Source organism: Dipodomys spectabilis, unplaced genomic scaffold (genome assembly GCF_019054845.1).
Source record: "Dipodomys spectabilis isolate Male_0828 unplaced genomic scaffold, ASM1905484v1 ptg000227l, whole genome shotgun sequence".
Taxonomy (NCBI): Eukaryota; Metazoa; Chordata; class Mammalia; order Rodentia; family Heteromyidae; genus Dipodomys; species Dipodomys spectabilis.
This window is the reverse complement of record NW_024870904.1, coordinates 4667192-4691309: the sequence shown is the minus strand read 5'-3', so window position 1 is coordinate 4691309 and position 24118 is coordinate 4667192. Positions and strand designations below refer to the sequence as shown.

The 24118-nt window shown below is 41.4% G+C and overlaps 1 pseudogene; it reads left to right on the top strand.

Annotated features, from left to right (window-relative positions):
- Positions 1–21612: 21612 nt before the first annotated feature.
- On the top strand, positions 21613–23318 carry LOC122123336 (annotated as a pseudogene).
- The last annotated feature ends 800 nt before the right edge of the window (positions 23319–24118 follow it).

Below are 24118 nucleotides of genomic sequence, written 5' to 3'. Positions count from 1 at the left end.
TGAGTATCAGAATCTCTAGGGTCAGGAGTATAAACGCACAACTCCTGACTTTCCTTGTCTCGAAAATCAGAGGTTTGTAGCCACTTTCTGGCACCTGGAGGAACAAGTGCTATTGGCTGCACAAACCCATGAGCCTTAAAATATCATCCACCCCAGACTGGGGAAAGATGGGAAGGGCAGACTCTGGCTAGGAACCTCAGAATGCTTCATGTTTCAGCTCCCAAGTTCCCCTGAAAAAGAGAAGCTGGGCTTCTACCTCTTGGCTCTGACTATGGAGTGCAAAGCTGTACTTCAGAGCACTTCCAGCAGCAAGGCAAAGGGAAAGAAACCCGAATTTGCAAACTAAAAACACCAACAGTGGGCAAGGTGGCATTGGCGCCCCTTCCCGCCCCCCCTCACCAGATTACCTCTCCCTTCTCTCCACTGCCCACACACACTTTCAAAGGATAGATAGAAACTACAATTCCCAGAATGCAATGCACAATTCACCTGGAGGAAATGGGCTTGTTACATGGATTTGACTAGCACAAGACACATGCTCCTAAGTGTGCAAGGATGCATGGGGACCTTTCTCTCCCAGCTGCGGGAACTTAGGTGAGTTTCTTCTTAAAAATTCAGTTAAACAACAGAAATATTGTGAGACCAATTAAAAATACAAATGTATTAGGAGCATTGCATAATTTGGCTTTTTAATTCTTAGTTCTTTTAATATAATTGAGGTTATAAATCTATGTAGTTTTTATTTTTGTTTTTGTTCAAAAAGTACGTTCTGCTGAATGTAAATTATGTCTCTGTTTTTCCTTAAAGTTTTGAATATCTCCCCTCTCACTTTACAAAGGTATTTGCAGCTGGGTGCCAATGGCTCATGCCTGTAATCCTAGGTACTCAGGAAGCTGCGATATGAGGATCCCAGTTCAAAGCAATCCTGGGCAGGAAAGTTCATAAGTCTTATCTCCAACCAACTACCAAAACAATGGAAGTGGCCTTGTGGCTCAAGTGGTAGAGAGCTCACTTTGAGCTGAAAAACGCAGGGACAGTGCTCAGGCTGGGTTCAAGCCACAAAATCGACCAAAAAAAAAAAAAGTACTTGCAGACAGTAAACTGATTGATTCTGGCATCATCTTCCCCTGCTCTAATATATATACTGGAATAAAATAACAGAATTTAAAGACATATACTTTATAATCTTTGAATTAAATTGATTTGTCAAATTCTACTCATTATTTCCCAAAAACTCCCAAATTCCATCTATGAAATTTTAAGGAGTTTTTGCGTATTTCTGTCTGAAATTTGCCTTTCCTTATAAAGTTTTTCCCTCATTTTGTTGTTGGTCCTGTGGCTTGAACTCAGAGCGTGGGCAATGTCTGTGAGCATTTGCTGTGATGTACTTGCCTTTTTTTTATTAATTGCTTCAGGGGACTAGTGAAAAGTATCCTTCCAGGGGTGTCTTAGAAAATGGTACTCCTCCTCCAAGACTGTTCAAAAAAAAAAATGGTTGTCTAGGTAGATTAGGATGAATGTGGGAGGAGGTAGAGTTCAGGGCAAGTCCAGGTTCATGTGAAGCTTCATTACTTGCTCCAAACCAGTCTGATTTTACTTTTCTGTTTTGCATATCCTATTTTGTTTTGATTTTCTACCTCTTCTCTGACCCTAGAAGTTCCTGTCAGTAAGTCTAGGTCACATATCTAGGGGTCCTCAGACTTGTCTTCCCAGACTGCATCCATTACACTGTGGAAAAAATCTTTTGCCTCCCTCCCTCATATCAGACATTCTAAGCTTGTCTCTTAAGGGTTTGTTGTGATTGTTGATGATCCTTTCCCCACATCATTACTGGGAAGGATTGTGTAGGAAATTTTCATGCCTGATATTCAGCCCTCCAGTGTAAGGGTTTTCCATCCCTCTTTTAGTGGACCTTAGCTATTCCTCATGAAACTGGAGATCGTGGATGTATAGACGGTAACATTGGAGCACCTATAATATATGAAGGAAGAATAATTCTTTCTTTCTTTAAAAGTTAAAAGTAAGTTCCTGAGAGGAAGGACATAAGGATCAGGTAAAAATGGGTGCCTCCTAGACTACCTGTGTCCCATAGTTGTCATTGTTCTTCATTACATTTTTCAAACATTCATTTCTAAGTATTATGTTTATTATACTAGTATAAATAGAATTTACTTCCTACATTATTTTTGAATTGTTCATTGCTCACAGGCATAAGTCTCATTATTATACAAATATTATATCCTCTTATTTCATTGATTACAGTTATTGACTATGGCAGATCCTGAGGTAGAAGGTACAAGTATGGTAAGGTATTCAGGGATAGATTATGGTTCTGACTTCCTTTGGAAGAAAAGGTGAACCAATGGAAAAAGATGGAGCTTCTGCATAACACTTGTAGGATTCCTTTGGCAGGAGATGTGGTACATCCCTCTTCGGTTCCACTATGCTCAGCGATTCCCATGGTTGTGATGATCCATCGCCCTGGAGGGCCTGTGGATTTCACATCTTGTCTATTGTTCTTGTGGTAGCAATCTCCCAGTATGTAAGGCAGGACTGGTCTCAGAGTAGTGACGTGATCAATGGTACCTTGCTGGCTCCCATGTTTGTCAGTTTGTGTGGACAAGCTCACCCTGACATCTTGAGCCTGGCTGCTGCCATGAGGCCTATTTGAACTAATGCCTCTCACCATCCCATACCTCTGTTTCAGAGACCTGTCCTGTTTCATGGTTTTGTATCATTTACTGTGCAAGCTTGTGTTATGTATCCATATATGCTAGTAGTTGGGCTGGGTATGGTTTTCCAGGATGGGGTGGTATTTTATGCCTCTTGCAGGAACAATTGTGTTCTCACTAACTGCATGAGTACTCCTAGTTTACTATGCAATCCCTATAATTTACATTACATGATCAGTTGATAGAACCATGGTATAATAAGTTTGGGTCTCCGTTTGCTATTGAGGTTCAGAGGACTCTTAGCCATTGCTGCAGAATTTGGGGAATATTGGTTGCCCTCATTATTGCTACCCCAACTCTTCTTGCTAGGGCTACTGCTTCTCCTGTGATCCTTGTAAACCATATATACAACACAACATGCTAATACTTTAGTTTGAAATGTTTCTGGACCCTTGATATTCAGGTGGGAGTAGATAAAATGATTGTGATATGTTTTTTGATTTGGAAACAGCAATGATGTATGTTGATAATCACATAGACCTGCTAAAGACACAGTTTAAAATGATGTGTCATGCTAATTGTCAGTACATCTGTGTTATCCCTCTTAAATATGATGGAAATATGACTTGTACCAGTATCCAGTGACATATTTGAGGAATACGCCCTCTGATCATTTAAGCTTAGGCATTATGCAGCTTCAGGGTCAGATATCTGGTATTGGTCACTCCACCATGCAGGCTTAGCTGTATCACTTCTCAATTACCTTCAGGGATTCACCTGGGGTATTAGCACTCTTTTTGCTATTTCTTAGGCCTTTTCCTTTTTTTTTTGTTTTGGTATTTCTTTTTTCTTCCATTCTTCCTGAGATGGATGATCTGCTGATTTTCCAGGTTTAGGCTGATAGACACTTGCTCAATTTACAAAATGAAAAAGGGGGAAGTGGTGCAGACCCTGAGGTGCCAGGAGCTGGCAAGGTGTGAGCAAAAGCTCCACAACCCCGGACTCCAACCTTCAGGGATATAAGTACTTGCCCTTTTTGTAGGAGGGAGTGTTCCTTTTAGCTTTTGGTCCTGGGGGCTTACCTTTAGGTGTTTGTTGGACAAAGGTTGAACTAGAATGAGGAAAGATGCATATGGTCTGCACTTGTTGACTCAGTGAGTACCAGAACAATATGATACAAGCACTGGACAGATCTAGAAAGTGTCTATAGCTAAGGTTATTGCTGGAATAAAGAGAGATTCATCATTGGCCTTCTCTCAGTCTGTTCCATTATCATCCCATTGCCCTTCCAGAGCACTGTTGGAGTTGTGGCTGTCCCGCAACAGTGGTAGAGTGCTTACCTAACATGCATGAAGCCCTGGTTCAAGTCCTCAGTACCACATGCATAGAAAAAGCCAAATGTGGAATTGTGGCTCCAGTAATAGGGTGCTAGTTTGGAGCAAAAATTTAGGGACAGTGTCCATGCACTGAGTTCAAGCCCCAAGGCTGGGACATAAAAGAAAAGAAATGCAAGCTGGGTGCTGGTACCTCATGTCTTTAATCCTAGCTATTCAAAAGGCTGAAACCTGAGGATTGCAGTCCAAAGTCAGCCTGGGCAGCAATGTCTGTGAGACACTTATCTCCAATAAAAACCAGAAAACCAGAATTGGTGCTTTAGCTCACAATGTAGAGCACTTGGCTTGATCTGAAGGACTAAGGGATGGTTCCTAGGCTCACAGTTCAAGTGGCATGACCAAAAACCAAAACAAACAAAACAAAAGGATAAAAGAATAAAGAAATTCATCACAAATGTAGGCTTGAACAATGAAAACTATATTTCAGGGATGGGAAGGTGGTTCAATGGTAGAGTGCTTGCCTTGCATGCATGAGACCCTGGGTTCGATTCCTCAGCACTACATAAGCAGAATAAGCCAGAAGTGGCACTGTGGCTCAAGTGGTAGAGCACTGGCCTTGAGCTGAAGAGCCAAAGACCAGTACCTAGTCCCAGAATTCAGGTCCCATAACTAACAAAAAAAAAAAAGAGGGCTGGGAAGGTGACTCAGTGGTAGAACACTTTCCTTGCATGCATGGGGCCCTGGGTTTGATTCCTCAGCTCCACATAAACAAAAAGAAAAAAGCCGGAAGTGGCGCTATGGTTCAAGTGGTAAAGCGCCAGCCTTGAGCTGAAGAGCTGAGGGACAGCACCAAGGTCAAGTTGAGGCCCAAAGACTGGACCACCTCCCCCCCAAAAAAAGAAAAAGAAAAGAAAACTACATTTCACAGGTACTCTTAATAGCACCCCAGCTTTTACCTGATCCTTAACTCTTTGTGTCTCAGGAATTTAGTGTTAGGGAGGATTTTTTTCTTTTTTTGGTTGTGGGGCTTGAACTCTGGGCCTGAGCACTTTTCCCTCAGCTCTTCAGCTCAAGGAGAGCGATCTACCACTTGAGCCACAGTGCCCCTTCCCTGGAATTTAGTTTTAAAGGATGAAATTATTTTTTCTTTCTAATGTTAGAGGTGCTTTTAAGTTGAAGTCTATACATTCAAATACGCTCTTTGATTCCCATTTTCATGGGGAATAGTTCTGGTCCACAAAAGAGACATGGAGAACCCATACATTGGAGAACTAAAATCAAACGTGAAAGTTTCCAATCCAATCTTTCCCAATTATTTTTTATGGAAGGGATTACAAAAAATCACAATAAACATCTCAGAGACAAGTGTAGGTTCTCTGATAAGAGAGAGGGAGACTGTTGTAGGCCCTGGGGTGCCTGCCAGGAGCAGACAAAATGTGAGCAAAGGCTTCAGGGCCATCGGCTCCCACCCTCAGGACTACAAGTCCTTGTCCTTTCTTGGTTTGAGGAAGTGTGTGTTCTAGCTTTTTGGCCTGGGGTTTAACGGACAGGAGGCTTGGGTGGAAAGGATGTATTGAAATAAAATGAGGAAAGGTGTGTGCTGTTTGCACTTTTGGACCGACTGGGTCTAGACCAATATTACACAAGCATTTGAAAAATATAGCAGAATTGTGCCATCAGCCATCTCTCTGTCTCCTTAATTATCATCCCATTGGCTCTCAGAGACTTGCTTGTGCTCTGATGGGACTGTGGCAGGAGACAAAAGATTTATTCCACAGTTTAATGGATAAGGTCTAAGAAGACAAGTCTGAGGGCCCTTAGATATGTAGCCTAAAGCTACTGAGAGGAACTGTTAGTATCAGAGAAGAGGTAAGAAGTCTAAAGACATTTTCACATGCAAAATGAAAAGACCAAAGCAGACTGGTTTGCAACTGATTAAGCTTCACATCAACATAGTCTAGCCTAAACTTCACTCTTCTATCCCTCCTGCATTCATCCCTGACCCCCCAAACCACTATCTCTTTGAAGGGAAATGGAGGTGATGTGCCATGTTCATAAGAATCCCTGTGAGGAAACTTTTCACTTGATACCTGAAGAAATTTTTAAAGGAAATGCAAATAGAATACCGCAAATGCTCACAGAGAATGCCCAAGCTCTGAGTTCAAGCCACAGGACCAAGAACAAAACAAAACATAAAATCCTTAAATGAAATGCAAAATTCAGAAAAAAACAAAAATTCATTTGATTAAATAGATAGAATTGGGGAGTTTCTGGAAAACTAATTGTTAGATTTTGTGAAATCCAAATCACCAGAAGTATTATGCTGCATATTTACATAACAATCTCACTATTTTATGCCAGTGTATACATTACAGCAATGGCAAATGACCCAGGTATAAGTTTAGTGGCTGGGAGTACCTTTGTAAAGTAAGAGGGGATGTATTAAAAAATTTAAGACAAAACAGAGATATAATTTACATTCAGCAGAAGGCAAGGCATTGAATAAACAGAAAGGTATAAGCAACGCAGTCTCATAACCTCAATTTCATTTTTCGAACTAAGAATCAAAAAGCCAATGTATCCAATTCTCCCCATATATATCCTTTTTCTGGGTGGTCTTATGTATTTCATGAGGAAACAGGGGTTTTCAAGAAGAAACTGAGCTTAACTGCCACAGCAGGGAGAGAAAAGTCCCAATGCACACAAGCATACTTGTTCCCAGGTATGTAGCTGGGTGGCACCCAGCTTTTTGGGAATTGTAGTCTCCATGGAGGATATTTTCTTTGAAAGACCTGGGTTGTTTTTGTTTTTTGGAGGGTGGAGGTGGGGCAGAAGATGCTTTTGCGCAGGCGTCTCCCTGCCAACCATGGGCGTTTTAAGTCAGCCTGTTCCAGATTCTTTTCTTTGCCTTGCTGCTGGAAGTGCCCTGAAGTACAGTTTGGCCTTATGGAGCCAGGAGGCCGGCGCCCAGCTCTGTGCAGTGGAGCTTGGGAGCTGTAACTTGAACGAATCTCAGGCTTTGGAACTTATGTCAGGTAGGAACTGTGTAATTGCTGGGGGAGTCTCCCCTCCATGGGTTTCTGTTTCTTTTTCTGTTCGTATTAGTTTGGTGGGGTGTTAACTCTGGGCCTGCAAGCAGCATTGCTGAGCTCCTCAGCTCAGAGGGAGAGCTTTATACTTGAGCCAAAGCACCTACTTCCCTCTCCATGCTTTTCTCCAGTCTGGGGTTGATAATTTGCTTGAGGTTCAGGAGTTTGTGCTGCCATTAGCCTCTGGGCCTTCACATGTAAGAAACTGATTCCCAAATGTCGGAGAGGAAGCTGGGTGATTGGCCAGACTAGGAGAGCCAGAGAGCTGTGCATTTGGACTCCAAGACCAAGGGATACTTCTCTTAACTCATGTGACTTTATTTGCTTTGCCCAGGTGTAAGAGGAGTACAGGAAGGATGAAATTGTGAAATTGTGAAATAGTGAAATTGTGAGGTGTGTGCCTGCCTGAGTCCTCTTACACTGCAGTTGTATTTGGGGCTTCTGTTTTGTTTCTCTTAGAGATGTTTTAATCTGTTTGGCTTGAGTTTTTATTTTCCTGGCTTGAGTTCCCAAGCATTTGTACACGATCCTGTTTCTAGAGACAGTTTTACATGGGATATTGGAGTCGTGAGTACTGGGCCTGTATATTTAGCAATGAAGCCTAGCAATGTTTGAAGCAGAGCACCCTATGAATAGGAATCTCCATCCTAAATGAACAGACCTTGTCAGTTCTGGGAAGCCATATAGAGCAGAAGCAGAAAAGCACAGGAAGGGGAAGATGTTGCTAGCTTCCTTTGCCTTATGTAAAAATTGTTGCCACTTCCCTGAGCACCAGATTCACGTGGTACTCTTTCCTACACCACTCTCAATCACTTTTTGCTGTTGCAACATTTAAACTAATTTCTGGGAGTTGTGATGTGCTGGATTGAGGAATAAACCAGAGCGTAGTTATCACAAGGTACCTGAGGCAGTGGTTTGAGATGCTGGGCCAATTATTTTGACTGAAAGTATTTATTTATGTACTAATCCCTAATCATCTCGCTAATTTATGCATCCTGTTTCCACTAAGACTTTTAGTATGTAATCATTGAAACTTATCTTAAAGGTGCCATCTGTGGATTTGCTAATGCTAGCTCTAATCAGTTGGTTGTGCCTGGTAGGTCAGAAAGTGTTGGTCAGGGACCTTTGGTCTTATAAGAAAAATCACAGAAGAGACCTTGAGGTAATATGTCTTCTCAAGGTTGTATGCTTTGTAGATGTTGCCTATCATCAGTTGTGTCACTCCTATATTGTGTATTTTATGTTGTACATTTTTTTGCCCTGTATCTCCAGTAGGATGGCCAAGGTTCTTCCCATGACTCTTTAGGAAAGTGACCAGTAGGAACTTCTCAAACCAGGGTTTACATCATCTTTACTCATGTTCCTGTGGCCAAAGCATGCTAAATGTCAAATTACAAGTCATTGCATAGGGGTGCAATGGGTACAGTGAAACTTGCCATTTGACAATCATTAATGAAATAATATCACACCAGAAATATGTTCTGTATATATTTTCCTTTATAACATTTGATAAAACACTACTGAGTTACATCAGACATGCATTCCATGGACTTTAAATATGTACATCAATGAGGTGGAACATAAATTCCAATGGATTCCTAGGATACCTTTGCATTAAAAGAAAGCAGTTCATACATCCTGAAGTACATTCAGTAATAACTACTTTTAGTGGAAATGTGATATGTTTTTGCTTTCAATTATTCATTTTTTGGGGGGGGAAACTTTCATTTTTACAAATTTAGTGAGTACATAAACATGGAAATTAGTGCTTTAATTGTATCTATGTACCAGGAAATGGGCTGGATTTGTGTTTATAGGAGACATTAATGTTCTTGACACATTAAAGATTCTTCACTTATTAGAAAGCTTTATGCTTTTCCAGACCATGTATCATGTTTGCAAGAGGAAAAATTGGGGCAAAATACTCACAGATTCTTTTGTGAATATGTCATTTGCCTTATATCTCAGCCATCCTTCCAGAATCTTCTGTTCATTGTCAGCAGCAAGAAAGAATGAAAGGATCTCTGGTGAGTTTTTTTTTTTTTTTCAATTTTTATTTCTCATTTGTTTTCCATTCCATTATATAAACCTAAAGATGTTCAAGAATTAAAAAACAAGGGGGTGGGAAGGTGGCTCAGTGGTAGAGCGCTTGCCTTGCATGCATGAGAACCTGGGTTCCATTCCTCAGCACCACATAAGGAAAAAGAAAAAAGCCGGAAGTTGTGGCTCAAGTGGTAGAATGCTAGCCTTGAGCTGAAGAGCTGGGGGACAGTGCCCAGACCCAGGGTTGAGGCCCTTTGATTGGACCCAAAAAAAAAAAAAAGAATTGAAAACAATACCAGCCACACAGATTGAGCCTCAGGAACATATTCTTAAATCAGAAAAAGATGGCTTGTAGATTTAGCAGATTAAATGGTTATATTCTTTCTAAGTTGAATGCAGATTTGCTTCAGAATGTCTATGTTTTGTGTTGTCATAAAGTTGATTCACACTTGTTATGTGATGTAATGACACCAAGGTTATATGAGGTTATATGAGGTTATATGAGGTTATATCTCATGAAAGGTGAAGGATAGATTGCAACCAGATCACATCCTCATGAGTAACATTAAACTATCTCAATGAAACTTTCCTGGAATTGCTGAAATAGTCTGGTCACACACAAATTCATGTGTTCTTAAGGAATGATTAACCTATATGTCCTTAAATTAATCTCCATATCTACTTTTTGAGCTACTTCATGGTCTTGGTCTTACTTGAAACTATATTTGTTGCTAAACTTTATGGTCTTTCTACAAAACCCTGTTTGTTTTCTAAAGTGTCCTCACAAGATTCTTTTCCTCTATATTCTCCCTCCATTCTTGATTTTCTACTCACTAGTGTTGGTTATTTTTCTCTTCCTCACTCTTTGTATCTATCTTTGAATCATTTTTTTTTACTTTTTGCATTCCATCTTTCCTCCATATGTGTCTCAGTTGTTTCTTTTATTCAAATGATTTATCTGGGAGCTAGTTTTTCTTAGCGATCAGTTTTCCTTTGTTGACATGGCTCTTATGATTAGCATTTTTCTTACTCATTGTATAGGAAAATTGTTTCCTAGAGAGTTCTACAGGATTCCAGAACCAAAGACAATTAGAGAAACACAAAAACATAAACAGGTAGACTTAGGGGAAATTAGGGTTTTGAAGGCTCTCTGGCACTTGGTCCCTGGGTGCCAGCAAGCAAGAATATTTCCTTGAGTGCACATAGGGAAGATTACTATTGATAACATGTAAAAATGAAGTATCTATATTAATATTACAATGAGAGCCACAACAGGTTGTGGGGGAAACATATTTCCTTATTCTCCTGAGACAGAAGACTGGTACCCAGAGAAAATGCAGACATGGGGTTCACCTTACCTAGCCTTCAAGGTCAACAGCACCTCAGTTTCAGCTGCTATCTTTCCAAAACTAAGGAAAAGGCCTGCACTCCAGTTTCTGAACCCTCTCCAGAATTCTCTTTTAAGCCTTCTGCAGCCAGCTCTCAGTGCTCTCAGTGCAGTCAGGCTGGAATTCCAACCTCTCCATCCTTTTCCCCCTCAGCTCAACTTCAGAGTTCCATACAGAAAAGTAGTTCCTTCCCCCAATTGATACTCTACAAGAAAATCGGATTTCTCCTGCTTCTGTTATCTTTGGTCTAACTTCATTTGATGTGGTATTCAGTTTTGTTTTTCCTTCCCACTACTTTTGAATATTTTCATTCACTGCCAGTTTAAGATTTGAACTACTTTTGATTAAAAAAAAAAAACAATACAGTGCTGAGGTCTTCTCTATTAGAAATATCACTTGTTGCAAAATCTCACAGATGTGTGCTCAGGAACTGATTATGATCTCTGAGGAATTTCACTATTAACTAACACAAGTGGAAATATATCCTTAGCGATCTACTGTTGAAATGACTCAGGAATATGTGCCACATTTGAGCATTTGGTCATATTTATCATTTTTGTCCTCTTGAGTGTTCCTTGACCCTGCATAAATTTGCCTCCACCTTCCATGAAGGCCTATTAAAATGAAAATCGTGTCAAGGAACATTTTATTCCCCTCCTACCTATATTTTGTATTGTAGAATGTAGGCAAACTACACAAAACTTCATGGTAGCAGTTCTTTTTTATGTAGGAAGGAAATATCAGGGTATCTATAACCACATTTCAATATTTAGTATTTAAACCAAACATGGTTAACCTAGGATTTTTTTTTCTTTTTTTTTTGGGGGGGGGGTCCAGTCGTGGGGCCTGAACTCTAGGCCTGGGCACTGTCCCTCAGCTCTTCAGCTCAAGGCTAGCACTCTACCACTTGAGTCACAGTGCCACTTCGGGCTTTTTCTTTTTGCTTATGTGGTGCTGAGGAATCAAACCCAGGACCTCATGCATGCAAGGCAAGCGCTCTACCACTGAGCCACCTTTCCAGCCCTACCTAGGATATTTTTATATTGGAACTAAATCAAATCTTATAAGGGCCCAAAAAATCATTAGCTTCTTTCTGCAGTACTGCTACTTTTTTTGTGTGTGTGTCCAGTCTTGGGGCCTGAGCTCTGGGCCTGGGCGCTGTCCCTCAGCTCTTCAGCTCAAGGCTAGCACTCTACCACTTGAGCCACAGCACCACTTCTGGCTTTTTTTTTTTGCTTATGTGGTGCTGAGGAATCGAACCCAGGGCCTCAGGCATGCAAGGCAAGCGCTCTACCACTGAGCCACCTTCCCAGCCCCATGCTACATTTTTTTTAACATTCATGTGGACACTGCTTTTCATAGATCTGGTCATGTTCTATGTTCTGTATTCCATGTGATATTCTGAATATGTTCTGTTTGCTTATTATAGTACTTGTTAATAGAAGATCTAAATAGGATGTATGGTGATGTAGTACATGTAAATGCAGGAAAAATATTTGTGTAATTCATTGTTACCCTGATATGTACTAAAATTTTATCAAAATTGATAATATAATTTTTAAGATACCCCCTTAGACTTACTGTTGTCATGACAGATTATTGTCTGCTTAGAATTTTTTTTTTTTGGTGGGGGGTCTGGTCCTGGGGCTGAACTCTGGGCCTGGGCGCTCTCCCTCAACTCTTCAGCTCAAGGCTATTGCTCTACCACCTGTGCCATAGCGCCACTTCTGGCTCTTTTCTTTTTGCGTATGTGGTGCTGAGGAGTAGAACCCAGGGCCTCATGCATGCAAGGGAAGTGCTTTACCACTGAGCCACCTTCCCAGCCATCCGTAGAATTTTTACCTTGTCTCTATTGCTAGCAGCAGAAATGTGTTTGCATGCATTAGGGAAACTGTAATTTTTTATTGGTCTTGGGCTTCAATTCTGGGCCTGGCTGTTGTCAATCAGCAATTCGGGACAAGGTGAGTGCTCTACCCCTTGAGTCACAGTGCTACTTTCAGTTTTCTGGTGTTTTATTGGAGATAAGTGTCTCATAGACTTTCCTGCCTGGACTGTCCTTGAACCATGATCCTCAGAACTCAGGCTCCTGAGTAGCATGGATTACACGCATAAGCCACCATCGCCCTACAAATCTGTGTATTTTAATGACCAGGTTTATATATTGTCAAATATTTCTAATTTGCTATTTAATTCTCCCAGTGAATAGATAACACAGCAAGCTACAAACATTTTTTGTAAGACAAAAGCATACCTGCAGCATAATGAAATTCCAGATTGGAGTTCTCATAACCCAGGTCTGATTTCTTGATGGACATGTGCCATTACAGAATTTGATATCATTTGAGGATGTGGCTGTGGACTTCACCTGGAAGGAGTGGCAGGATCTGGATACTGGTCAGAGGACCCTTCATAGAGATGTGATGCTGGAGACCTATAGCAACCTCATGTCCTTGGGTGAGCAAAGGTCATTTTTACTTGGAAGATCAAGTGTTTTTATTTTATTAGACATTAGACTGTTTAGGTTATTTAGGGATAAGATTCCAGTCCATTGGAAGTTTCATTTCTTTCTAAGGGAAACTTCAATTTGATTATATGTAACTCAAGAGCTAATTTTATTCTCATTCTTTAAGAAAGCAAATCAGTAGTTGGAAAAAAATCCTAAACTACGTTTCACTAATACGAGACTGACTTCCCAGACTTGGAATGATTATTGAGGTGGATCTGCAGTCTAGATAGAATATACATTACTACTGATTATGATGTGGAAATCAGTAGTTGAAAGTGTGTATTTGTACGCCAAACCCGATATAGAGTTTAGTGCTTCAAGCTTTGAATTCTAGATACTCTGGAGGCTGAAATCTGAAGATTTTGGTTTGAAGCCAGCAACTGTTGAAAAATGACCATGAGACTCTTATCTTCAATTAACCATTCAAAAACTAGAAATGTAGCTAAGATTCAAACTAGTAGAATGCTATCTTTGAGGAAAAGAGCTGAGTTCAACCACACAATTGGCACAATAAGCCAAAGCTAGGGAAACTCCACAATTGGGCTGTTAAGAATTGAGAAACTGCTACTCAGGAGGCTGAGATCTGAGGATCGCGGTTCAAAGCCAGCCCGGGCAGGAAAGACCGTGAGACTCCTATCTCCAATAAACCACCAGAAAACCGGAAGTGGCCCTGTAGCTCAAGTGGTAGAGCCCTCGCCTTGAGCTGAAGAGCTGAGGGACAGCGCCCAGGCCCAGAGTTCAAGCCCCTCGACCGACAAAAAAAAATAAGAATTGAGAAACCATGGGCTGGGAAGGTGGCTCAGTGGTAGAGTGCTTGCCTTGCATGCTTGAGGCCCTGTGCTTTGATTCCTTAGCACCTCATAAGCAGAAAAAAAAGCTGGAAGTGACGCTGTGGCTCAAGTGGTAGAATGATACCAAGACAGGGATTCTGATCAAGCTGCCAATTTTTATTTTTCACACAAGGGTATTTATATGCTTGGAATAAGTAAGCTTTTTCATTGGCCGAAGCAGCTGCAGGGTGCTTGCTTAGGGCAAGGTGAAAAGGTAGTTGTTAGTAGCTGCAGGGTGTTTACTTAGGGCTGGGTGAAAAGGTGGGATTCTGTAAACTCAGCCTCAAGATGTTCCAGTGAGATAGTTCAGCCTATTATGTTGAGAGACTTAACTTTTGGCTCCCAAAACTCCCCCCCCCAAAAAAAAATAACAATTGAGAAATAAGGTTTAGTAGCAACCTTGGAAACAGGATGTCTGTGACCTTACATTAATGATGACCCAGCAAGAGCAATAGTTCTCCACTATTTCTTTTTTTTTTTTTTTTTTTTTTTTTTATTGTAAAGCTACTATACAGAGGGTCACAGTTACATGAGTGAGGTTATGAGTACACTTCCTCTTGAACATTGTTACCCCCTCCATTGTTTTCCCCCTACCATCCCCTCCCTCCCTCCCTTCCCCGAGGTTCTTTTTTTTTTTTGATTGTGATTAAATGATTACATAATTTCAAAGTCACAAGTTCATTCTAACTTCCCTGGAGCAAATTGTCTACCACAGTCTGTAATATATAACAGTGTTCACATGTTATATACCATATTTGTGATCAGCAGCATGAGGATATTTAGTAGTGGTTCAACCAGATGAGCGGGAGTTCTTTGTTTCTTAAGTCCTGTTAGTTTTGTCGTATCACTAACCTTTTGGATTTAGCATCCACTTATGAGGGAGACCATGTACCGTTTGTCTCTTCGTTCTTGGCTTACCTCGCTCAACATGATTCCTTCTAGCTCCATCCATTTCCCTGCAAATGCCATTATTTTGTCATTTCTAATGGCTGCATAATATTCCATTGTGTATAGATACCACAATTTTTGGATCCATTCATCTGTGGTGGGGCACCTAGGTTGTTTCCATATCCTAGCTATTGCGAACAGTGCTGCAATAAACATGGAGGTGCACGTGTCCTTGTATATTGGTTCCTGTTGTTCAGGGTAGATGCCTAGAAGTGGTATGACTGGGTCGTAAGGGAGGTCAATCTTTAGCTTTCTAAGGACCCTCCAGACTGCTTTCCAAAGTGGTTGTATAAGTGTACATTCCCACCAGCAGTGTAATAGGGTTCCTCTTTCTCCACATCCCCTCCAGCATTTGTCGTTGGCTGATTTGTGGATGTGGGACATTCTGACTGGGGTAAGGTGGTATCTCAGGGTTGTCTTTATTTGCATTTCCTTCACCACCAGGGATGATGAACATTTCCTCATGTGTTTCTTTGCCATTTTTATTTCTTCATTTGAGAAGTCCCTCTTTAGTTCCCTTGCCCATTTAGTAATTGGTTTGTTAGGTTTGGGAGGGATTAGTTTCTTGAGTTCCCTGTATATACAGGATGTTAACCCCTTGTCTGATATATTGCTGGTAAATATTTTTTCCCAATTAGTTGGTTGTCTTTCTAGCTTAGTTGCGATAGATTTAGCTGTGCAGAAGCTTTTTATTTTAAGGTAGTCCCATTTGTCGAGTCTCTCTCCAACTTGTTGTGACCCTGGGACTCTGTTCAGGAAGTTCCTTCCTGTGCCTATTAGTTCAAGTGTCTCTCCTACTCTGTCCTGCAGTAGTTTCAGAGATTCAGGTTTAATGTTAAGGTCTTTAATCCATTTTGAGTTGATGTTGGTGCATGGTGATAGGCTGGGGTCCACTTTTAGTTTTCTGCATGTGGCTGCCCAGTTTTCCCAGCACCAGCGGTTGAAGAGGCTGTGTTTCTTCCATTGTATGTCTTTGGCTCCTTTGTCGAATATCAGCTGGCTGTAGGCCTGTGGATTTATATCTGGATCTTCTATTCTGTTCCATTGGTCTTCGGGTCTGTTTTTGTGCCAGTACCATGCTGTCTTTGTGATTATAGCTCTGTAGTAGAGTTTGAAGTTCGGCATGGATAGCCCTCCCATATTGTCTTTATCCCCTAGAATTGTTTTGGCTATTCTAGGTCTTTTGTTGTTCCATATAAATTTTTGGACTGTTTTCTGTATTTCAGTGATGTACGTCATTGGGATTTTAATAGGAATTGCATTGAATTTGTATATTAATTTTGGAAGTATCACCATCTTTACTATATTAAGTCGGCCTATCCAGGAGCATGGGAGGTCTTTCCATTTCCTAGTGTCTTCTGCAATTTCTTTCTTTAACTTTTTATAGTTCTCATTAAATAGTTCTTTTACATCTTTGGTTAGGTTAATTCCTAAATATTTTATTTTTTGGGAGGTTATTGTGAATGGGGTTGCTCCCTTTATTTCCCTCTCTTCCTGTGCGTTATCAGTGTATAGGAAGGCAACTGATTTTTGTGGGTTTATTTTGTATCCTGCTATTTTGCCGAAGTGACTTATGATTTCTAAAAGTTTGGGGATGGAGTTTTTGGGATCGTGGAGGTATAGTATCATGTCGTCTGCAAAAAGGGATAGTTTCACTTCTTCTTTCCCTATGCGGATCCCTTTAATGTCTTTTTCTTGCCTTATTGCCCTGGCTAAGGGTTCTAGGACTATGTTGAAGAGGAGTGGAGACAGTGGACATCCTTGCCTTGTTCCTGTTTTTAGGAGGATTGGTTGTAGCTTTTCCCCATTAAGTATAATATTGGCTATTGGTCTGTCATAAATGGCTTTTATTGTTTTTAGAAATGTTCCTTCTATTCCTATTTTCTCCAGAGCTTTTAGCATGAATGAATGTTGAATTTTATCAAAGGCCTTTTCTGCATCTGTGGCGATAATCATGTGATTCTTGACCTTGGCTCTGTTGATATGCTGGATTACATTTATTGACTTACGTATGTTAAACCATCCCTGTGTCTCTGGGATGAAGCCTACCTGATCATAGTGTATTATTTTTTTTATGTGTTTCTGGATTCTGTTAGCTAGAATCTTGTTAAGGATCTTTGCATCTGTGTTCATCAAGGAGATTGGCCTGTAATTCTCCTTTTTGGTTGGGTCTTTGCCTGGTTTGGGGATGAGTGTGATATTGGCTTCGTAGAATGAGTTTGGGATAGCTCCCTCCTTCTCTGTTTCTCTGAAGAGCTTGAGGAGTATGGGTATTAGTTCTTCTTTAAAGGTCTTATAGAATTCTGCTGTGAATCCATCTGGTCCTGGGCTTTTTTTTGTTGGAAGACTTTTGATAGCTTCCTGTATCTCATTATAGGATATTGGCTTATTTAATTGGTTAACTTCTTCTTTGCTCAGTTTGGGTAACTTGTATTTCTCTAAAAATGCATCCATTTCCGCCAGATTTTCTTCCTTTAGAGAGTATAGCTTTTGAAAGTAGTCTGTTAGAATTGTTTGGATATCTTGGGTACGTGTTGTGATGTTTCCCGTGGCGTCCCTAATCCTATTAATATGGGTTTCCTCTCTTCTTTTTTTAATTAATCTTGCCAACGGGCCATCAATTTTGTTTATTTTTTCAAAGAACCAGCTTTTTGTTTGGTTTATTTTGGTTATGGTTTTCTGATTTTCTAATTGGTTAATCTCTGCTCTCAATTTGGTTATCTGGCTTCGTCTAGTAGCTTTAGGTCCCATTTTTTCTTGTTTTTCTAGCTGTTTTAGTTGCAACATGAGATTATTTACTTGGTCTGTCTCCATTCTCTTGATGTGGGCACTGAGGGCAATAAATTTGCCCCTCAGGACTGCTTTTGCTGTGTCCCACAAGTTTCTTTGTGAGGTGTTTTCATTTTCATTGAGTTCTAGGAAATGCTTTATTTCTTCTCTGATCTCTTCTGTTACCCAGGCCTTGTTAAGGAGTGTGCTGTTCAATTTCCATGTATTAGAGAAATTTCTGCGGTATGCTTTGTTATTGAGAGCTAGCTTGATTCCACTGTGGTCAGATAGGATACAGGGGATTATGTCGATCCCTTTGTATTTGCTTAAGTTCCTTGAATGAACTATGATATGGTCTATTTTGGAGAAAGTTCCATGAGCTGCTGAGAAGAATGTGTACTGTGTTGTTTTAGGGTGAAATACTCGGTAGATGTCAGTTAATTCCGCTTGAAGTATGGCCTCACTTAATTCGGTAGCTTCTTTGCCAATCCTCTGGTTGGTAGACCTGTCCTTTGGTGAGAGTGGCGTGTTAAAGTCTCCTAGTATTATCGTATTGGGATCTATTTTATTCTGTAAGTTTGAGAGCATTTGTTTAACATATCTGGGTGCACCGATATTTGGGGCATATAAGTTGATGATGGTTATATCCTCCTCTTGGATTGTTCCCTTTATTAATATGTAATGTCCGTCCTTGTCTTTCTGTACTGATTTTAATGAAAAGTTTATTTTGTCAGATATCAGGATAGCTACACCTGCTTTCTTATTGGGGGAATTTGATTGGTAGATCCTTTTCCACCCCTTCACTCTGAGTTTGTTTGTATGTTTGGCTGAGAGGTGGGTCTCCTGAAGGCAACAGATGGATGGGTCTTGTTTTCTGATCCAGTCCTCAGTTCGTTTTCTTTTAATTGGCGAATTCAGCCCATTTATATTAAGAGAAAGTATAGAGAGATGCATTGTTGTCCCTGCCATTCCGTTTTCCTAAGTTTTTCTTCTTTCCTTTCCTCCTGTGCTTGCTCAGTTAGACTTTGAGTAATGCCTGTTTGGGGCAGGTCCCAGTTCCTGGTTGCTTTCTTCAGGTTGTGTCCCCCCTCTTAGAATTCTTTGTAATGCTGGCTTAATGTTTATGTATTCATTTAGTTTTTCTTTGCTATTAAAAGTTTTCAGTTCTCCATCGAATGTGAATGCTAGCTTTGCCGGGTATATCAGTCTGGGTTGGCAGTTATTGGCTCTCAGGGCTCGTATGGTGCTTTCCCAGGCTTTTCTTGCATTCATTGTTTGTGTGGAGAGATCTGCAGTGATTCTAATTTTTTTCCCGTTGTAGTATAGCTCCTTCTTCATTTTTGCTGCATGCAGGATTGTTTCCTTATTATTCAGATCCATCATTGTTACTATTATGTGCCTAGAAGTGTTTCTCCTGGGATCTTGCTTGTTGGGTGTTCGATAAGCTTTTGTGATGTAGTTAAGATGGTCGTTTTTGAGGTGGGGAAAATTTTCATTGACTATCTTGTTAAATAGGTGTTGCGTTCCCTTGCTCTGGAATTCCTCACCTTCGTCCACTCCGATTATGCGAAGGTTAAATTTTTTAGCATTATCTGCTTGCTCTTGAATTTCCCTTTGGTTTAATTTGAGTGATTTTTCCATATCTGTCACTTTTTGGTCCAGTTGGTGTATTCTGTCTTCTGTATCTGACACTCTACCTTCCATTTCATTCACTCTGTTGACCGTGGCTTCTATTGTGGTTTGCATGATGGAAATGGATCCCTTTATGGATTCAATGTTGGTTCTCAGAGTACTGATCTCACCTCTCAATGAGGTGATATCAGTATGCATTACCTCTAATTTGGCGTTTATCTCACTTCTTACTGAGGTTTGTGCAGCTTCTATTTTTGCATCCAATTTTTGTTTGATATCCTGTATATCTTTTGATAGTTCATCCTTGTGCTCTTTCAATTTCTGATCCATTTCTCGCTTTATTTCTTGAGTCATTGCCTCCAGCAACCCTTGGATGTAGTTTTTGTCTTCCATTCCTGCTTTGCTCCCACTGGGGCTCTCCCCTGCGTGGCTGCTGGCTTTTGAGGTGAGCTTGCTGTCCTGGGTAGTGGTAAACCTTGTGATTTTTCTCTGTGATTTTCGCATGGGGGTTCAGGAGACTGCTCTTCAATCTTGTTTTGGTGTGTCTGTCTTTGCTTGGTTGCTGATTCTCTATTGGTAGAGAGAGTCTGTGTCTGATCTGGATTCTGTTGGGAGCCTATTTCCAGCTGCTATTCACTTAGGATTCTCAGCTCTCTGCTGTAGCAATTCCCGCCTTTGGAAGGGTTGAGCAGCCTAGACTGCTTGTGTTTGCTCCTGCGGGTGCTCTTGGGAAGATCAGATGCTCTGGATGCACTCTCCCAAATACTGGAGTCTGCTATGGGCTCCTGATGTGTTTTTGTTTGTTTTGGGCTGGTTGTGGGCTTGAACTCTAGGTTTGGGTGCTGTCCCTCAGCTCTTCAGCTCAGGGCTGGCACCCTACCATTTGAGCCACAGCCCCACTTCTGACCCTTTTTGCTTTGTTCAGGCGCCGGTCCCCTGGCCTGGTTCCGGCCCCAGCCTGGAGCGCGCTCGTTAGGCCTGTGCTAATGTGTATACCACCTTGGTTATGCAGCCTGGAGGACACAGTTCAAATTTCTTCTACTGTTGGTAGTCTTGACCCAGGGGCACTGTTCCTGGCTTGAGCATTTAAGCTCCCTTCCCGGGGCGCTCTTGCTCTGGCCTGGCCAGCAGAGTGTGCTCCACCGGCTGGTGGGGCTCTCGAACAGTTCCCAGTTTTAGTGGGTCCTGTGGTCCGGGTGTTGGGGTAGGGAGTCTAGGTCAGGGTCTGGGGATTCCCTCCAGCTCTGGTCTCCCTTGATGGATTCCCTGTCCCCTGATGGGTACTCACCCTGTAGGTCGTCAGTTGTTGTTGCAGTCCGTCAGTTGTTGTTGCAGTCCGAGTTCAGTTGGGGTGGTTGCGGGCTGGGTTGGGCGGCCCCCCGCCGGGTCGTTGCGATCGCGACAGGTCCCTTTGTGGCGCTGCTGGTGCCAGGCGGCTTTGGCGGGATGGAGCCTCTCCGCTCCGGTGGAGAGTGATGGGTGGGGTGGGATCCTCCTGGAGACTCCCGGCTGGTAGGTTTCTCTGTTCCTGGCGATCCGCTGTTCTGCAATCCGGTACCTGGTGATCTGCAAGCAGCCCCCTGTGTCTCTGTGGCTCCGGCAGCCCCTGCCGGGCCGGCTGGCCGGCGGCTTGGCGCACTGCCGCGCGGCCAGTAAAGGTTGGGGGAGGGGTCTTCGCTCTTCTCTGTTCTGAAATTCTTCTTTTCCTCTCTTTCTTTTTTTGTTATTTTCCACCTCTGGTTTTTCTCTGAGTGTTCGTCTTTTTGTTGTTGTCGGTCTCTTGGGGAGATTAAAGGTTGGAACTCGAACTCTCTTTTTGGTTGGAGAGAGCTGTGGCGTTTCCCTACTGCCCCGTCGCCATCTTGAGAACTCTCTCCACTATTTCTTAATCACAGGGCTCTGTGTTCCTAAACCTAAATTGATTGTCAAGCTGGAGCAAGGTGCAGAACCATGGAAAAGAGAAGGCTCAGAAGAGAATTTCACAGGTGAGTTACAGCATCTTGAATGGTAATGATGGGTCCAGAGCCCAGTTGGTCTGTTTAACTTGAGCTGTACAGAGCAATAATATTCCTAGTGCTGCTAAGTCATGTAAGGCAGAGAAGTAGGTGATCCTTTGTCTCAAGCAATTGTCAATCCAGAATTCACATGGAGACAAACTGAATTTGGTGTGCCAGTGTAGTTAATGTTAGCAATTCTCTTGTCTTTATAGAAGTCATTCTTGAAGAAAGAAACACAATGAGAAACGTAGAAAAGGAGAACTCATTTTCCTTTAAACTAGTATGATGCAGGTAGGAGGAAAATAGGAGTATGCTAGGGCTGCTATCCTATGATCAGGACAATTTCTTATCAGTGGTGCTGGGCATAGAGTGAGATTCAGAATGGAAGCATTAAGAGTACGTAGATGAATAATTTCAGTAAATATTTCCGGGAGAAAAAAGAAAAATCTGAAAAACCGAAAACATTGTTTTCTATTGTAAATTACCAGTACTACTTTCTTAATGACTACATTGGGTAGAAAAGTATATATTCTGCATAAAACTATGCTTTGATAATTGAAAATCTTGTAACAGAAAGTGAGGAAATATCTTTACATTAAGGAATTTATGGTTCTCATTTATGTTTTTCTCTGTTTTTCTATTATTCATTTTAGATGTCCCAGAATTGGAGGATGTGATTGGCACCTGCCAGGAAAGTCACAATAAGTATCTCTCTGAAGTAGCAATCATGAATAGTAACCAAGGGGAGATAAAAGTGAGACTTATAAGAAGTTTTAATTTGAGCTCAAAACAGAAGTCAGAACTGATTAAGAATAATGGGAACTCCTTAGGGATGAGGACAGAAAAGGTCACTGGGTGTCAGAACATGGATGCTTTCAGTGAACCTGGTAAGATATGTGCTGCATATAGACCTCATGTGTCTTCTGTAGTTGAAGAATATAAACAGTGTGAAAGGTCTTTCACTGAGGAGACACACCTTATTCTCCCTCAGAGAACACAAACAGGCAAGAATCGTTATGAATGTAACATGTGTGAAAAGATTTTCACATGTAAGGCATATCTTACTGTCCACCAGAGAATCCACACAGGAGATAAACCATATGAATGTAATGTGTGTGGAACGTCTTTCGCTCAGAATTCACACCTTACTGTCCACCAGAGAAGACACACAAGAGAGAAACCTTTTGAATGTAACATTTGTGAAATGTCTTTCACCTGTAAGTCAAGCCTTACTATCCACCAGAGGACACACACAGGAGAGAAACCTTATGAATGTAACGTGTGTGGAAAGTCTTTCACCCAGAAGTGAAACCTTACTGGCCACCAGAGAACACACACAGGAGAGAGACCTTATGAATGTAACATGTGTGGAAAGTCTTTCACCTGGAAGACACACCTTACTGTTCACCAGAGAACACACACAAGAGAGAAACCTTATGAATGCAACATGTGTGGAAAGTCTTTTTCTGGCAAGTCAGGCCTTACTGGCCACCAGCGAACACACATAGGAGATAAACCTTATGAGTGTAAAATGTGTGAAAAGTCTTTCACCTGGAAGTCAAACTTCATTGTCCACCAGAGAACACACACAGGAGAGAAACCTTATGAATGTAACACATGTGGAAAGTCTTTCACCCGGAAGGCATACCTTACTTTCCACCAGAGAACACACACAGGAGAGAAACCTTATGAATGTAACTTGTGTGGAAAGTCTTTCTCCAAGAAGGTACAATTTACTGTCCACCAGAGAACACACACAGGAGAGATACCTTATGAATGTAACTTGTGCGGAAAGTCTTTTACCTGGAAGTCATCGTTCACTGCCCATCAGAGAACACACACAGGAAAGAAACCTTATGAATGTCATATGTGTGGAAAGTCTTTTAGACAGCAGGTATACTTTACTCTCCACCAGAGAACACACACAGGAGAAAAACCTTATGAATGTACCATTTGTGGAAATTCTTTCACCCAGAAGTCAAACCTTACTCACCACCAGAGAACACACACAAGAGAGAAACCTTATGAATGTAACATGTGTGGAAAGTGTTTCACCTGGAAGTCAAACCTTACTGTCCATCAGAAAACACACAGGAAAGAAAACTTATGAATGTCATATGTGTGGAAAGTCTTTCAGCCAGAAGCCAGACCTTACTGTCCACCAGAGAGCACACGCAGGAGAGAAATTTAATGAATGTAACTTATGTGGAAATTCTTTCACCCAGAACATACACCTTTCTGTCCATCAGAAAAAACCCCACCAGAGAGAAATGTTATGTATGTAGCAGGCATGGAAATTCTTTCACCTGGTAGGCACACCTTAACATCCATCACATAACATAAAGGCAGAAACCTTATAAATGCAACAGAGTTCACAGCTAAATACACATAAGTTGATTCACACAAATGAAATAACTTAGGATTGTACCAAGTGGGGAAAGTCTTTCATCTGTAAGAAAATTGAAATTGCAACACAGGACCCACACGGCATAGAAACCTTATGGTATAGCAGATGTTGAGTCCTTCAATTAGAAGACACAGCTCAGGGTTCATCACAAAACACACAGACACACACACACACACTCACACAGCAAGAGGAGAGAAATCATATGTAGGAAAATAAATGGAAAGGTTTTCAAGAAAAAGTCATAACTCAGTTTGCATCAGAGAACAGACACAAGTGAGAAAATATAAATGTAAAAAATGTGGATAGGGGGCTGGGAAGGTGGCTCAGTGGTAGAGTGCTTGCCTTGCGTGCATGAGGCCATGGGTTCAATCCTCAGCACCATGTAAGCAAAAGGAAAAAAGCTGGATATGGCCCTGTGGCTCAAGTGGTAGAGCGATAGCCTTGAGCTGAATTGCTGAGGGACAGTGCCCAGGCACAGAGTTCAGGCCCCACAACCGGACCCT